This window comes from Pinus tabuliformis, chromosome 8, assembly GCF_031772625.1.
Source record: "Pinus tabuliformis cultivar Carrire ecotype Pingquan chromosome 8, CPIR1, whole genome shotgun sequence".
Taxonomy (NCBI): domain Eukaryota; kingdom Viridiplantae; phylum Streptophyta; class Pinopsida; order Pinales; family Pinaceae; genus Pinus; species Pinus tabuliformis.
Genome location: NC_142294.1, coordinates 763,350,801 through 763,366,931, shown reverse-complemented (window position 1 = coordinate 763,366,931; position 16,131 = coordinate 763,350,801).

Here is a 16,131-nt window from a genome sequence, read left to right as displayed (position 1 = left end):
AATGAGGCATTCAGATGACTTAGTTCCTTTAGGGCATAAAACAACTATTTTAGGGGTTGATGAACCCTAATACATCGACATGTGAGTTGGGGTTTATGTGCCCAAATATGTCTATAACACTAAGTTGTATATTTTTTTCTTGAAATGAAATGATGAGCTCTTTGCAAGATGAATGACATTTTGGATGTCACAGTATATCTTTCTCATCTCCTGTTTCTTTCCCAACTCATCCATAAAACTTTGTAAACAAATCATTTCCTTACTAGCCTTTGTAGTGGCAACATACTTTGCTTCTGTTGTTGAAAGTGCAACTATGTTTGCCATATTTGAAACCTAACTGATAGTTATTCAACCTATAGTAAACACATACCCTATGGTGCTCCTCTTGTTATCTCTATCACTTGCCATATTTGCATCAACATATCCTTGTGTAATGATGTTTTTACCTCCAACACATAATGCTTCATTAGTGGTACCTCTCAAATACCTGAGAATCCACTTCACAACCATCCAATTATATTTTCTTGGATTGTTCATATACTTGCTCATAACTCCCACTACATATGCAATATCATGCCTTCTGCACACCATTTCATACATTAAGCTTCAAATTGTTGATGCGTATGGAACTTTAGACATATAATTCACCTCTTCCTAGTCCTTGGGACACATCTCCTTAGTTAGTTTGAAATGGTTAGCAAAAGGTGTCCTAACTAGTTTTGCATTCTGCATATTAAATCTTTCTAACACCTTTTCTATAAACTCACTCTGAGACAATGTTAATTTGTGATATTTTGTTTCTATTTATTCTCATACCAAAGATTTTATTTACAACACCCAAATCCTTTATCGCAAATGAATTAGCCAATTTTACTTTGAGCACATTTATTTCCTGCATGTTAGACCCTGCAACAAGCATTTCATCTACATACAATAGCAATATATATAGCTTACATCATTTTTTTTTCTTAAGATAAACATGGTATTCAGAGTAACATTTGGTATAACTTTGTTTAGACATAAACCTATCAAATTTTAGATACCACTGCCTTGGAGCCTATTTTAAACCATACATGCTCGTCTTCAATTTGGGCATTAATTTCTCCTTCCCTTTGACCTCATACCCTTATGGCTGCTACATATATATTTCTTCCTCCAAATCCCCATGAGAAAGGTTGTCTTTACATCTAATTGTTCAAGATGCAAATATTTTTCTACCATAATAGTTATGATTAAAGTCATTTTAAAAATAGGAGAAAATATTTCATCAAAGTATATACCTTTCTTTTGTGAAAACCTCGTCACCACAAGTCTAGCCTTATACTTATGTTTTCCTCCATCTTCTTTCTTAACCCTATAAACTCATTTATTCTGCAATGTTGTTTTACCTACAGGCAACCTGACTAAGTCCAAAGTTTGGTTATGTACCAAGGAGTCCATCTCTTCTTTCATGTATTTCTCCCACTTCTTCCTTGTTTCTCTTGCATTACTTCTTCATATCCTTTTGGTTCACCAAAATTAGTCAACAATACATAATATAATGGAGAATATCGTTCAGGGGGTCTACTTAACTTGGTAGATCTTCTAACAACACTAGAAATAGATTGAGGTGCCTGTTGTTGTTGTTGTTGTTGTTGTTGTTGATCATTATGATTTCCCTGCACATTTTAATTTACTTTTCCTATTGTTAGAGTCGGTCTGGTCAGCCCTCCGTCAGAGATCAAAACTCTTTATGCATTTCATTTTTAGGTGTCCCACTCCATTCACTCAGCTGAATTCCACTAGGGGGCATGCCATAATCTGACGGAGAAGGTCATACTAGTCATTTCCCCTCATGTCTGGTTCCTGCTGGCTTAAGTCTTTGTGTCAAATAATCAAAAAAGTCCATAACAGTCAAGGTCTGGTCCTTCAATGGACAAAAGTCATTTTTGGTCATTAGGTCTGGGAATTGATCAGTTTGGTCTTGAAATATGCCCAGTAAAGCCATGTAGGCCAGAGTGATGCTCTTGCAAAGTAATGATCTACAGCTCTCCATCATCTTATTGACAAAAATCGACGGTTCTTCAAAACTCTGTTTTGAAGAAAAGTCCAACAGTGCTATTGGTGACAAAATTTTCAAAAAAGGGGTCGACAATTGATTTCTTCAGGTGCAGTCATGGTTTCTATGGCCAAAGTGCTCTGTCATGCAATCCCTGCAAAAAGTGTCAAAAATTTCATCTTTTGAGCCCAAAATTCAGAGAAAAGGTGGAAATCAGGGTTTTATTACAGTGAGTGAAAGGTGTTGAACAAGACATTAGAAAAGTGAGTTTTTTTTTAAAAGTTAATTTAAAAATATGACCTCCAAGCCTATATACACAAATATCATCATAAAACAAACTCATTTTGCAAGCAAGGCATTGGAGGAAGGTTGCAAGGTCGTGAGTTGAAGGTTGGAGCGATTTGGAGCAGCTTGGGGCGATTTCTGGGCGTGCGGCACACAGAGATAGGAGCGCAGCGCACTCACCGGGCGTGGTGCACACAGAGCCTGCCCACCATTTAAAATCACCACTGGCGTGGCACACGCAGAGCACACGGCGCACTGGGCTTTGCGCGTAGCGCACAGGGGCAAAGCGCCCAGAACTTACCAATTTCACTCAAAATTTTTGTGGAGCTCATCCAGTTGCAAGGTAGGCAACCTACATCCACTTATGCATCAAATTTGAAAGATATACAATGGTTTTATGATTATAATAAAATGCAAAAATTTCTTATAAAACAAACACAAGAAGACATCAAGAAAACCATGATTCTAGGGTTTGTGCTACAGTGATATTGCTGCCAAGGTGTTTTTCCTACCCTACCCCTATTACTCACTCCCCTATGCCATTTTCCCCATAATCACTACCCTAACACTACTAAAATATACTCCCTTTCCCCCTCCTCCTATTGCTCAAAAAACCCAAACCCTACCTTGCCAACAACACAAACACTACCCAATCAAAATACCCCAAAACCCCTTGTATATCCCTAAATAAAATTCTCCTATAAACCCCTATTCCCCATTATATTATACCCCTCCTAACACTCCCTTTTTAAATTGTCCCCTTGGTGGTAGATTGTCAAAGAAAACTCCAGCTTCACTATAATCAAAGGGCAGCCTAAATTCAGTTTACAAACAACAGTCATGGCATCCGAGGTTTCATCAGAATATGAGGAGGAGTCCCACAATGATACAGCTTCAGGAGAACAGGCCCCCAGGAGACATCACCGCAGTGGCAAACATGTTAGAGATGAGCCAAACACCCTCACCAAGTTGCAGGCATGCCCTCTTGCTATGTCATGTTTCCATCACTTAGCATGTTCTGAATTTTGTCAGAGGATGGCAAATGTCAGAGTTCATCATGAGTTGGCCCATCTTTTTGCACTTCACCTACATGGAGGATAGTCTATATTGGCTGGGTCACTTTCGCATTGACACCTGAAACCATATCAATGGCAACAAGCATACCAAACATTGGAGAATAGTGGCATAAGAAGAAGAAGGTGGAGAGGCATCATTATGAGCCTTACATTAAGGCCAGCTGTTTGAGCCAGCTCACGAGAGTTTTTCCATTCAGATTTTTGAGAGATGAGTATGCTCCGCTCATGAAATTGATCATGAAGTACTTCAGTTGTGAGGGGAGGTTTTCTCACCTTTATGCCTATCACATCAGGTTGCTCATGCAATTTACCAGGGTGCGGATGATGAACCTCCCATTTTTCATTTGTGGGAACATAGAGAGGATGAAAAATTTCATGCAGCACAAGACCCCTCGACAGCAGCTCAACAGTTTTTATCACTCTACTCTTATCCGTATTTTGGTGGACCATCAGTTGGGATTGTAGGGTATTTCTTGGGAGGACTTCATCTCCCGTGACTTCTTCAGCGCTCCACAGGTAGTATCAGAGGCAGAGCATGAGATAGGTGGCCCATCTCATCAGTATGAGTGACATGAGACTTCTACTATGCCAGTATACATCACCTATCAGAGAGGCGGGAGACCCTTACTTGTAGCAGCAAAGCGAGTGTTATCTCCACCCAAGGTGGAAGGGGCCTCGCTTCTGACATCGGCATCACATGAGTAGGGCAGGGGTAAGGAGCCAGTGCAGGAGGAAGGGCCATCAGGTGAACAAGAGACTGAATTCGTTCTCCTCCATGATGATGAGACAGATGCAGAACCAACAAATGCAGAGCTTACAGAGATCATCCAGGAGCAGCAATCAGTGATTGAGTCCTTATCCCTTGACTTGGAGAGGGCCAAGTGGAACTTGAAGTACCTGGAGCAGAGAAACAAGCAGCTTGAGGATCAGCAGGTGATTATGGAGCTGCAAATCATTTGTGAGCATCTCCAAGCTGCTCAAAGGAGAAGAGTTGAACTCACATCATTGGAGCAAGAGATCAATGAGGATCAGGAGGCCCATCTCGAGAGCATGAACATGCACTTGGAGAGGCTGCTGGACAAGGCCGATCTGGACCTTGCCTTACTGAGACACATGGCTTATCGTTACAGGACATGAAACATGAGTGCAAGGTATCGGATAAGGAGCTTGAAGGTGAAATTGAGGAAAGCAACAAGAAAGGAAAAAGAGGCAAAAGAGCAAGATCAGCTTTGAATCTTGGCTGAGGCTTCCTTGGCCCATCATAAAACCCCATAGGGAACCTCCAGCCCAAATTTCAAGAAATTTGGGGAATTTTTGGTCACTTCACAAATTTTTGGGCAAAAAACAGGGTTTTTCTCCCTGTGCGCCGCACCACTGGCACGACACTAAAATTATAGAGCTCCAAATGATGAATCGTTTGAATTTTTGGATTCAGCATCATGACTACTGGTGCCCGGACAAGAAATTTTGGCAAGAAATGAGTCTCCAAAAGGTCAAAAAACACCCAAAAATGGCCTCTCTACCACTTTTTTGACACACAGAAAGTAGTCCTGGGAGAATGAAGATTTGGAGGGGAAAATGAGCACCAAATTCAAAAATTCTAGTGGGGTTAGAAAGTAGATAGGATAGGCTTTCCAGCAAGCCCACTTGGGCACATTTTGGACACCTGAACGTGCCCCAAAATAGGCCCCAAAGTAGCACGGTGCACAGAGGAAAAGTTGCCCAATTTGCTTCCGTTTCACGAAATTTCGGTTCGCGACTTCTCCAAGTGGGCCCGCTCATCTACACTTAGGTTTTTTGGCACCGAAGGCAGCATTTAAAGTGTTTTTTCTCCAGATTGGCTTCTATCAAAGTGGCGAAGGAAGGCAAACGGTCACCCAAGCCAAATGTCATGTTTGTAGCGCTGCACCTGTAGCTGATGGTTGGCTCTCCATCTCCATTTTGCAATGATTCGAGTAACTCCCCAACCCTTGGGTGTTCTATCTCTTCCTTACAAATTCTATATATTTTATGCAAGCTATTTGCAAAGGGTTGGTTGGCTTGTAACTTCTGGGAGACTTGTGGGAAAGAAACTCTGTTTCTTCACTGTGTAATTTTGACAGAGAATTAATGAAAGGCAGCGGCTCTGTTTCATGAGATTCTTGTGGTTGTGAGTGTAGCAAATGTGTCTCTTATGTTTTCATATGTATTTTGTTATGTTTCATAATTCAATTCATGTTCATTTCGAGTGAAATTTTCTAAGTGAGATTAGGTAGAATTCAATTTTATTGCTCTGCCTATGGGAAAATTTCATGTTCAGTTTTTTTCTTTTGTTGAAAAGGATTCATGTAACTATTCCCTTTTCACTTTCTTCAGCAATCTATTCATTCTGTGTTACCTCAAACTAAAGTGTTGCATTTTCCGCCTACCTTGCCTCATGGAATAATCTGTGCCTTTATATTAAATTCTCTGTTCTTTGCTGAGCGTTGGTCCCATACCATCCCAGAAGCTTGGTCATTCATAAAATTTGTTTCTTGTACCCATTTTCACTTACATCCTAAGATCAATATTTCATTGTAAGTCATCTCAGACCATTTTTTGCTTACTTATTCACTGAGCGTGACTCGAAGAGAGCCCTCTCCTGTTCTGGTAGGGCTAGCTACCAGACTGAGCATGGTTTGTGGTTACCCTAATTTTGCCTTCCTTCAGCCTAAGGCAGATTTAGGTGCTAACATAGTGGTGACCATACCAGGGAGAAACTGAAATCAAATCCCCTTGTTTCATAATAATTCTAAGCTTCCGGATGATGAGCTTAAGATTGGAAAGGCTGAGTAAGTTGGTTGTGTCCTGTGATTTTTCTCAATAGCACGCTGGCTTTGAGACGATATACCAGAGCCAATCTAGACCCGGATCCTCCTCATATCTATGAAAACCCCAATTTGATCCCGAGACTCCTTCGTCAAGAAAGCACCATAACTCCCGTGTTCAAATCCCATTCATGTCCCGACATTTTTGAGTATCTTGAAGAGCTTAAGTTTGACGAACTGTTTGAGATATTATTATTTGAGTCTAAATCCAAAAGGGCTATTGATTATACTGTCCCCAATCCGCAATTTCTTGTAGACCTTGAAACAGAAAGAGCTAATAGGTTAATTGATAATTATATTGCAACACAGCCCCAAACTCCAATTGCAAGCCCCTTACAAACTGTTCACACTCCTCCAACACCTCCAAGGCCAAATCCACCGAGAATGATGGCTGCCCATTTTGCACCCCTTGTTCTGCCCCAAGTTCTAGATGATATGCCAGCGGATTATCAAAGTAAAATCCTATTTTTTGATGGCACTCCTAACAACATTACTGCTCAGCAACATGTGGACAAAATGGCATACTTCTATGAACTCCATGAGATCGATGCGGAGAATGTGGCAATGAGACTCTTTGTACAGACATTTGCAGGTGATGTGAGGAAATGGTTCAGAGGTTTGCCGACAGCAAGTATCACTACCTTGGTCGAACTAAAAAGACAATTTTTAAATTGATGGGAAGTGAAAAAGAATCCCCTTCAAATTCTGGCTGAATATGAACAAATCAAACGAAACATTGGTGAGTCGGTCCAAGATTATTGTGTTAGATTCAATACAGTTTATAACGAGATTCCAGATGATCTAAAGCCACCCATGGGACTGGCTATGATGAAATTTCCAGATGGTTTTGACACCGATATGGCCTACCAATTCAGAGAGAGAGAATCGGCCACAATGGAAGACATGCAGAAAATTGCGGTCAGCGTTGAAGCAAATCTACTGTCCAAAAGAGCTAGAGTGAAAGCAGAAAAGAAAATCACTGTGAAAGAAGAGTCTTCTTCAATGGATCAACTACTCAAAAAGGTAGAGAAGATGCTTGAAAGGGTGAAGCTCGACAAGCTTGAGCCACAAGTTAGAAATCCTAACTTCAGTGGCCAGCAGCAGCCACAATATAGAATAAGACAGAGAGATCAGTGAACCCAAGAGCAGACAACACAACAGCCGGCACAAACACCTTTGCAGCAGGATTTTGTTCATGGACCGGAGTCAGATGAGGATGGGAATGTAATAGGTGAAGAAAACCACATCTTTACTCCAGAGGAGCTACCTACTTACATTACCGAAGAAGAAGAGTATGCGGTGAGTTCAACGGCACACAAAGACATGGATTTCATTCTAGCTAGTGACATTGTTTTAGAAGAAGAATCAAAGGAGTATCAAAGGGGGTATATGAATGCTCTGTCCACACAAAAGTAACGATATTCACTTAGAAACAAAGATATGCTGGCCAAACCAATTCAGAAAAAGGAGGTTGAAACATCAAAGAATGATTCATCAGCTATACAAAGAAAAGGAAAGGAGGCGGTTGGTCTGGAGAGCAGCAAATCAAAATCAGCAGAACAATCACAGCAGCAAGCTACATCGAAGGAAAAAGAAAAGAAAGAGATCCTAGTCAAAGAGGTAGAAAAGACTCCCTCTTTTAGCTTAGAGAATGAGATTTCTAAGTTAAAGGTATCCATCCCCTTGACTGAAATAATGAAGAACAACAGCTATAGAGGACAAATATCTAAGATGTTGAATTTGGACCCAATGTCTGACATGGTAAATGTAGAAGATGATCAACCTGAAATGATTTTTGGACTAGCATCGAATGGTGAGTCTCCTGACAGCGATGTGCCACCCTTCTATATCAGTTTAAGATTGCATGATTTTGTGTTACATAATGCCATGTTCGATTCTAGAGCTTCTCACAATCTCATGCCCAAGGCTATCATGGATAAGCTCAGTCTGGACATCACCCGACAGTACCACGATCTCTATTCATTTGATTCCAACAGAGTGAGGTGTATAAGACTCATCAAAGACTTGGTTGTGAGTTTGGATCAACTTCCCATGAAAAATGTTTTGATGGATGTGGTGGTAGCAGATATTCCTCCAAGGTTTGGCATGCTTCTTTCCAGGTCTTGGGTAGCGAAATTGAAAGGGACACTACAGCTGGATTTCTCCTATGCAATGATCCCAGTGTTTGGAAAAATGAGGAAATTATATCGGGAACAAAAAATGAAATATATGATCACAAGCAAGGAGAAACCTATAAATCATCCTATTAACTATGTACATACAGATTTAGAGTCTTTTGTTTTGTTTTCAGATAGTTTAAATGATATAGATAGTCAGATAGTAGAAGCAGATGATATTCTGGAAATAACAAAAAATTTCAGAGAAATTTTGAAGAAAGAAGGACAAGAAAAGCAGAAAAATGTTGGGCAATCAGCTGAAAGTAATGGACAGCAAGCAGACAAGGCACAACAAACAGATTTCCAACACTTACAAGAGGAGGAAGAAGGCTTGTGGACCATGGATTTTGATGGAGCAGTAGGAAATGATGGCGCTGGAATTGGAATTTGGGTACGCAGTCCTTTCTCCGCCCCAAACAAAGTGCCTAGCAGTGTGAGGGTTTGCTCTTACAAGCTAGCCTTTGAGTGTTCAAACAATGAAGCTGAGTATGAAGCTCTGATTGCTGGCCTGAAGATTCTTAGAAAGCTGAATGCTAAAAGGATTTCGGTATATGGCGACTCTGAATTGGTAATAAAGCAGGTCAGAGGTGAGTATCAAGCAAAACATCCTAGGATGCAGGCCTATCGTAATGCAGTTTTAGACATCTTAAAGTTATTTTCAGAATACACCTTGACATGTGTGCCTCGTATACAAAATAGTATTGCTAATGCTCTTGCCAAGGCAGCAAGTAGTTTGAAGATCCCCATGAACTCTAGCAATAAATTTGAAATCCATGTCAAGCATCGTCCAACCATTCCAGACAATCAACGATATTGGCAAGTGTTTCAAGATGATGAGGAGATTAAGGATTTTCTGCTAAACAAAGGCAAGTTCAAAGAAACCTCAATTGATGTAGAAAACGACGATGGCAAAGGGAATGGTACAGATGAAGTGCAGATCAATGAAATGGACGTGTTGCAGCTGAAGAATAACATTATTCCTAAAGGCTTGATACCTCTAGAAGAACTTTTTGATCAGGATGATGTAGCCCGCAAGCCAACATTACAACCAATAGAGAAGGGTGTAGAAGAGGTCAACATCGGAACAACTGCCAATCCTAAGTTGGTAAAATTGTCTAAAGCATTGCCGCCAAAGATCAAGGACAAATATATCAGTTTGATGGCTTCATTTGCAGATGTGTTTGCTTGGGACTATTCTGATTTAAATACCTATGATACCAATATTATTCAGCACACGATACCCATCAAGCCCAATCAAAAACCATTTAGACAGAAGCTGAGAAGGATAAATCCAAAGTTGCTGCCATCTATTAAAAAGGAGGTAAACAGGTTGTACAAGTCAGGTATCATTGTGCCCATCAATTTTTCAGATTGGATCTCTAACTTAGTGCCTGTACGCAAGAAGACAAGTGAGATCCGCCTATGCATTGATTTAAGAAATCTAAAGAAAGTCTCATTGAAGGAAAATTATCCACTGCCCAAAATGGACCATATACTTCAGCGAGTAGTGGGGGCATCTCGTATGTCACTGCTTGATGGTTATTCCGGATATAACCAAATTTCTATCCACGAAGATGACAGAGACAAGACAACATTCACCACTCCATGGGGAACCTTTCATTATGCCAAAATGCCTTTCAGTTTAAAGAATGCAGGTGCAACATTTTAGCGTGCAATGGACTTGGCTTTTGTGAATGAGAAGGATGTGTTTTTGGTGGTGTACCTAGATGATTTGACGGTGTTTTCCAAATCTGATGAAGAGCACATGCATCATTTAAAAATTGTCTTTCAAAAGTGCAGAAAATATGGTTTATCACTGAATCCTAAGAAGAGCTTGTTCGCCATGGAAGAAGGAAAATTACTTGGGCACATCATTTCAAAGGATGGCATTCGTATTGACCCAACACGTGTGCAAGAAATTCAGCAAATCGATCTACCCCGGAATAAAAAAGAGATACAATCGTTCAATGGTAAGATGAATTTTCTGCGTCGCTTTGTACCTAATCTTGCTAAACACTTAAGAGAAATGACCAACATGCTTAAGAGGGACAGCCAGGTGAAATGGAAAGAGGAGGCTGTAAAATATTTCAACTTGGTCAAATTGGCCCTTTCTTCAGCTCCAGTTCTAGTCAGCGTGGACTACACTCAGGATTTCATATTGTTTTCATTTGCTTCAAAGCACACTATGGCAGTAATATAATTGCAGAACAGAGATGATCACGAAAGACCCATAGCATTCTTCAGCAAGGCTATAAGAGATGCAGTTTTAAATTACAACATAATTGAGAAGCAAGCCCAGGCACTGGTGAAGGCATTGAAGGATTTCCGGGTATATATTCTACATTCTCACATTTTGGCCTATGTTCCCAACGCTGCTGTAAAAGATGTTTTAGTGCAGACTGATCCGGAAGGAAAATGAGGCAAATGGATTGTAGCCTTGCTAGAATATGATGTGTAAATAAAGCCCACAAAGCTGGTCAAAGGACAGGGGTTGGAAAAGTTAATGGCCGAATCAAACTTGCATGCCTTGGACATAAATCTGTCGTTGCTATGTCTGATGAGAATGAGGAAGGATCGTCAATTCAGGTATCTGAAATGTTTTCTCTGTCCCCATGGTATTCAAATATAATATATGTGCTTAAAAATTTGTCAACACCGCCCGACATGAGTAGAAACAAAGCGAGAACACTCAAGTTGAAGGCTGCCAAGTTTTGCATTCTAAATTCTACGTTGTATTGGAAATATCCCAGTGGCATTTTGTTAAATTGTTTGGTGGAAGAGGAGGCAAATAAAGTCATGGAAGATTTCCATGGAGGAGAGTGTGGTGGTCACCTTTTTTGGAAGTCAACAGCGAACAAAATTTTGAGAGCAGGGTATTATTGGCCTACATTGTTTTCCGATGTGTACAAGATGGTCAAGCGTTGTCATAAATGTTAGATTTTCGAAGGAAAACAGAAATTACAGCCTTTGCCACTTAAACCTATTGAGGTGAGTGCTCCTTTCTAGCAATGGGGATTGGATTTCATTGGGGAAATTCATCTCACTTCTTCCGGACAGCATAGATGGATCCTTACAACAACAGACTATTTCACAAAATGGATTGAGGCAGCGCCCACCAGACAAGTTACAGATACGGTAATCATTTCATTTCTCGAAAATAACATCTTGTCTCGCTTTGGTTGTCCAAATAAGTTAATCAATAATAATGTAGCAGCTTTCAAATCAAAAAGGATGGTGGAATTTTGTCATAAGTATCACATCATTTTGGGTCATTCAACTGCCTATCATCTGCAAGGAAATGGATTGGCAGAATCTTCAAACAAATAATTGGTCAACATTATCAAGAAGCTACTGGAAATAAATAAAAAGCGCTGGAATAAGAGGTTGGTCCATGTGCTTTGGGCAAATTGGATCAGTCAGAAAAAATCCATTGGCATGTCACCGTTTGAGCTTGTTTATGGAGTTGACACAGTATTTCCCACCTCTCTCATTGCCCCGGTAGTCAGAATTCTTCAGGAGGATGGCAGTGAAGAAGATCCCATGCAGAGAAGGTTGAATCAAATGGTCCACTTGCAGCAGACAAGAGAAGAAGTTTTCAAGAACACATCCAAATCGCAGGAGAAGATAAAGAAAATTTATGACAGAAAAGCAAAGGCAGATAAATTTTAGTTGGATGATGTGGTGTTGAAGTGGGATGCAAGGAATGAAGAGAAAGTTAAGCATGACAAGTTCGAGAATCTTTGGAAAGGTCCTTTCAAGATTGCAAAATATAGGGGTCAGAATGCCTTTATTCTGAAGGAAATGAACGGGGAAGATTGTCCAGGAGGGCCGATCAATGGTCGGCTGCTCAAGCGGTACCACTGTTGATTTATTAATGCTGCTTCCACTGTCATTGTAAATACCATTTTTATTTCATTTTGGTTTTAGTCTGTCAAGTTAGTTTTTGAGTCATTCCAATGTCAAGTTAAGTCAGTTTTTTGGTCATTTTAGCTTCATAAATGAGTCAGAGTCGTGTGTTATTTGTCGAAATGATGACTCCACAGCCCAATGGACGAAAGGCACTATCTAGCTCCTCTAGAGATTTGTTGTTCCTGGCACCTCCAAGGAGCTACCATCCCCCATTGGAGCCAATGTTAGAGTCGGTCTGGTCAGCCCTCTGTCAGAGATCAAAACTCTTTATGCATTTCATTTTTAGGTGTCTTGCTCCATTCACTCAGCTGCATTCCGCTGGGGGGCATGCCATAATCTGATGGAGAAGGTCATACTAGTCATTTCCCCTCATGTCTGGTTCCTGCTGGCTTAAGTCTTTGTGTCAAATAATCAAAAAAGTCCATAACAGTCAAGGTCTGGTCCTTCAACGGTCAAAAGTAATTTTCGATCATTAGGTCTAGGAATTGATCAGTTTGGTCTTGAAATATGCCTAGTAAAGCCATGCAGGCCAGAGTGATGCTCTTGCAAAGTAATGATCCGCAGCTCTCCATCATCTTATTGAAAAAAATCGATGGTTCTTCAAAACTCTGTTTTGAAGAAAAGTCCAACAATGCTATTGGTGAAATTTTTTTCAAAAATGGGGTCGACAATTGATTTCTTCAGGTGCAGTCATGGTTTTTGTGGCCAAAGTGCTCTGTCATGCAATCCCTGTGAAAAGTGTCGAAAATTTCATCATTTGAGCCCAAAATTCAGAGAAAAGGTGAAAATCAGGGTTATATTAAAGTCAGTGAAAGGTGTTGAACAAGACATTAGAAAAGTGGGATTTTTTTTTAAAAGTTAATTTAAAAATATGACCTCCAAGCCTATATACACAAATATCATCATAAAACAAACTCATTGTGCAAGCAAGGCGTTGGAGGAAGGTTGCAAGGTCGTGAGTTGAAGGTTGGAGCGATTTGGAGCAGCTTGGGGCGATTTCTGGGCACGCGGCACACAGATAGGAGCGTGGCACACTCACCGGGCGCGGCACACACAGAGCCTGCCCATCATTTAAAATCACCACTGGCATGGTGCACTCAGAGCATGCGACGCACTGGGCTTTGCGCGCGGTGCACAGGGGCAAAGCGCCCAGAACTTACCAATTTCACTCAAAATTTTTGTGGATCTCATCCAATTGCAAGGTAGGAAACCTACATCCACTTGTGCATCAAATTTGAAAGAGATACGATGGTTTTATGATTATAATCAAATGCAAAAATTTCTTATAAAACAAACACAAGAAGACATCAAGAAAACCATGATGCTAGGGTTTGTGCTACAGTGATATTGCTGCCAAGGTGCTTTTCCTAACCTACCCCTATTACTCACTCCCCTATGCCATTTTCCCCATAATAAGTGCCCTAACACTACTAAAATCATATTCCCTTCCCCCTCCTCATATTGCTCAAAAAACCCAAACCCTACCTTGCCAACAACACAAACACTACCCAATCAAAATACCCCAAAACCCCTTGTATATCCCTAAGTAAAATTCTCCTATAAACCCCTATTCCCCATTATATTATTCCCCTCATAATACTCCCTTTTTAAATTGTCCCCTTGGTGGCAGATTTTCAAAGCAAACTCCAGCTTCACTATAATCAAAGGGCAGCCTAAATTCAGTTTACAAACAGCAGTCATAGCATCCTAGGTTTCATCAGAATATGAGGAGGAGACCCACAGTGATATAGCTTTAGGAGAACAGGCCCCCATGAGACATCACCGGAGTGGCAAACATGTTAGAGATGAGCCAAACACCCTCACCGAGTTGCAGGCATGCCCTCTTGCTATGTCATGTTTCCAGCACTTAGCATGTTTTGAATTTTGTCAGAGGGTGGCAAATGTCAGAGTTCATCATGAGTTGGCCCATCTTTTTGCACTTCACCTACATGGAGGATAGTCTATATTGGCTGGGGTCACTTTCACATTGACACCTGAAACCATATCAGTGGCAACAGGCATACCAAACATTGGAGAATAGTGGCATAAGAAGAAGAAGGTGGAGAGGCATAATTATGAGCCTTACATTAAGGCTAGCTGTTTGAGCCAGCTCACGAGAGTTTTTCCATTCAGATTTTTGAGATATGAGTATGCTCCGCTCATGAAATTAATCATGAAGTACTTCAGTTGTGAGGGGAGGTTTTCTCACCTTTATGCCTATCACATCAGGTTGCTCATGCACTTTACCAGGGTGCAGATGATGAACCTCCCATTTTTCATCTGCTGGAACATAGAGAGGATGAAAAATTTCATGCAGCACAAGACCCCTCGACAGCAGCTCAACAGTGTTTATCACTCTGCTCTTATCCGGATTTTGGTGGACCCTCAGTTGGGATTGCAGGGTATTGCTTGGGAGGACTTCATCTCCCATGACTTCTTCAGTGCTCCATAGGTAGTATCAGAGGCAGATCATGAGATAGGTAGCCCATCTCATCAGTATGAGCGACATGAGATTACTACTATGCCAGTATACATCAGCTATCAGGGAGGCAATAGACCTATATTTGCAGCAGCAAAGCGAGTGTTATCTCCACCTGGGGTAGAAGGGGCCTCGCTTCCGACATCGACATCACATGAGCAGGGCAGGGGTAAGGAGCCAGTACAGGAGGAAGGGCCATCAAGTGAATGAGAGACCAAATTCATTCTCCTCCATGATGATGAGACAGATGCAGAACCAATAAATGCAGAGCTTACAGAGATCATTAGGAAGCAACAATTAGTGATTGAGTCCTTATCCCTTGACTTGGAAAGGGCCAAGTGGAACATGAAGTACCTGGAGTAGAGAAACAAGCATCTTAAGGATCAGCAGGTGATTATGGAGCTGCAAATCATTCGTGAGCATCGCCAAGCTGCTCAAAGGAGAAGAGTTGAACTCACATCATTGGAGCAAGAGATCATTGAGGATCAGGAGGCCCATCTCGAGAGCGTGAACATGCACTTGGAGAGGCTGCTGGACAAGGCCAATCAGGACCTTGCCTTATTGAGACACATGGCTTATCGTTACAGGACACGAAACATGAGTGCAAGGGCCCGGATAAGGAGCTTGAAGGCGAAATTGAGGAAAGCAACAAGAAAGGAAAAAGAGGGAAAAGAGCAAGATCGGCTTCAAATCTTGGTTGAGGCTTCCTTGGCCCATCATAACACCCCATAGGGAACCTCCAGCCCAAATTTCAAGAAATTTGGGGAATTTTTGGTCAGTTCACAAATTTTTGGGCAAAAAACAGGGTTTTTCTCGCGACGCTAAAATTATAGAGCTCCAAATGATGAATGGTTTGCATTTTTAGATTAAACATGGAAAATCACGACTACCGGTGCCCGGACAAGAAATTTTGGCAAGAAATGAGTCTCCAAAAGGTCAAAAAACACCCAAAAATGGCATCTTTGCCACTTTTTTGACACACAGAAAGCAGTCTTGGGAGAATGAAGATTTGGAGGGGCAAATTAGCACCAAATTCAAAAATTCCAGTGGGGTTAGAAAGTAGAGAGGATAGGATATCCAGAAAGCCCACTTGGGCACATTTTGGACACCTAAAAGTGCCCCAAAACAGGCCCCAAAGTAGCATGGTGCACGGAGAAAATGGCACGGCGCACAGAGGAAAAATTGCCCAATTTGCTTCCGTTTCACGACTTCTCCAAGTGGGCCCGCTCATCTACAATTTAGTTTTTTGGCACCAAAGGTGGCATTTAAAGTTTTTTTTCTCCATATTGGCTTCTATCCAAGTGGCAAAGGAAGGAAAACG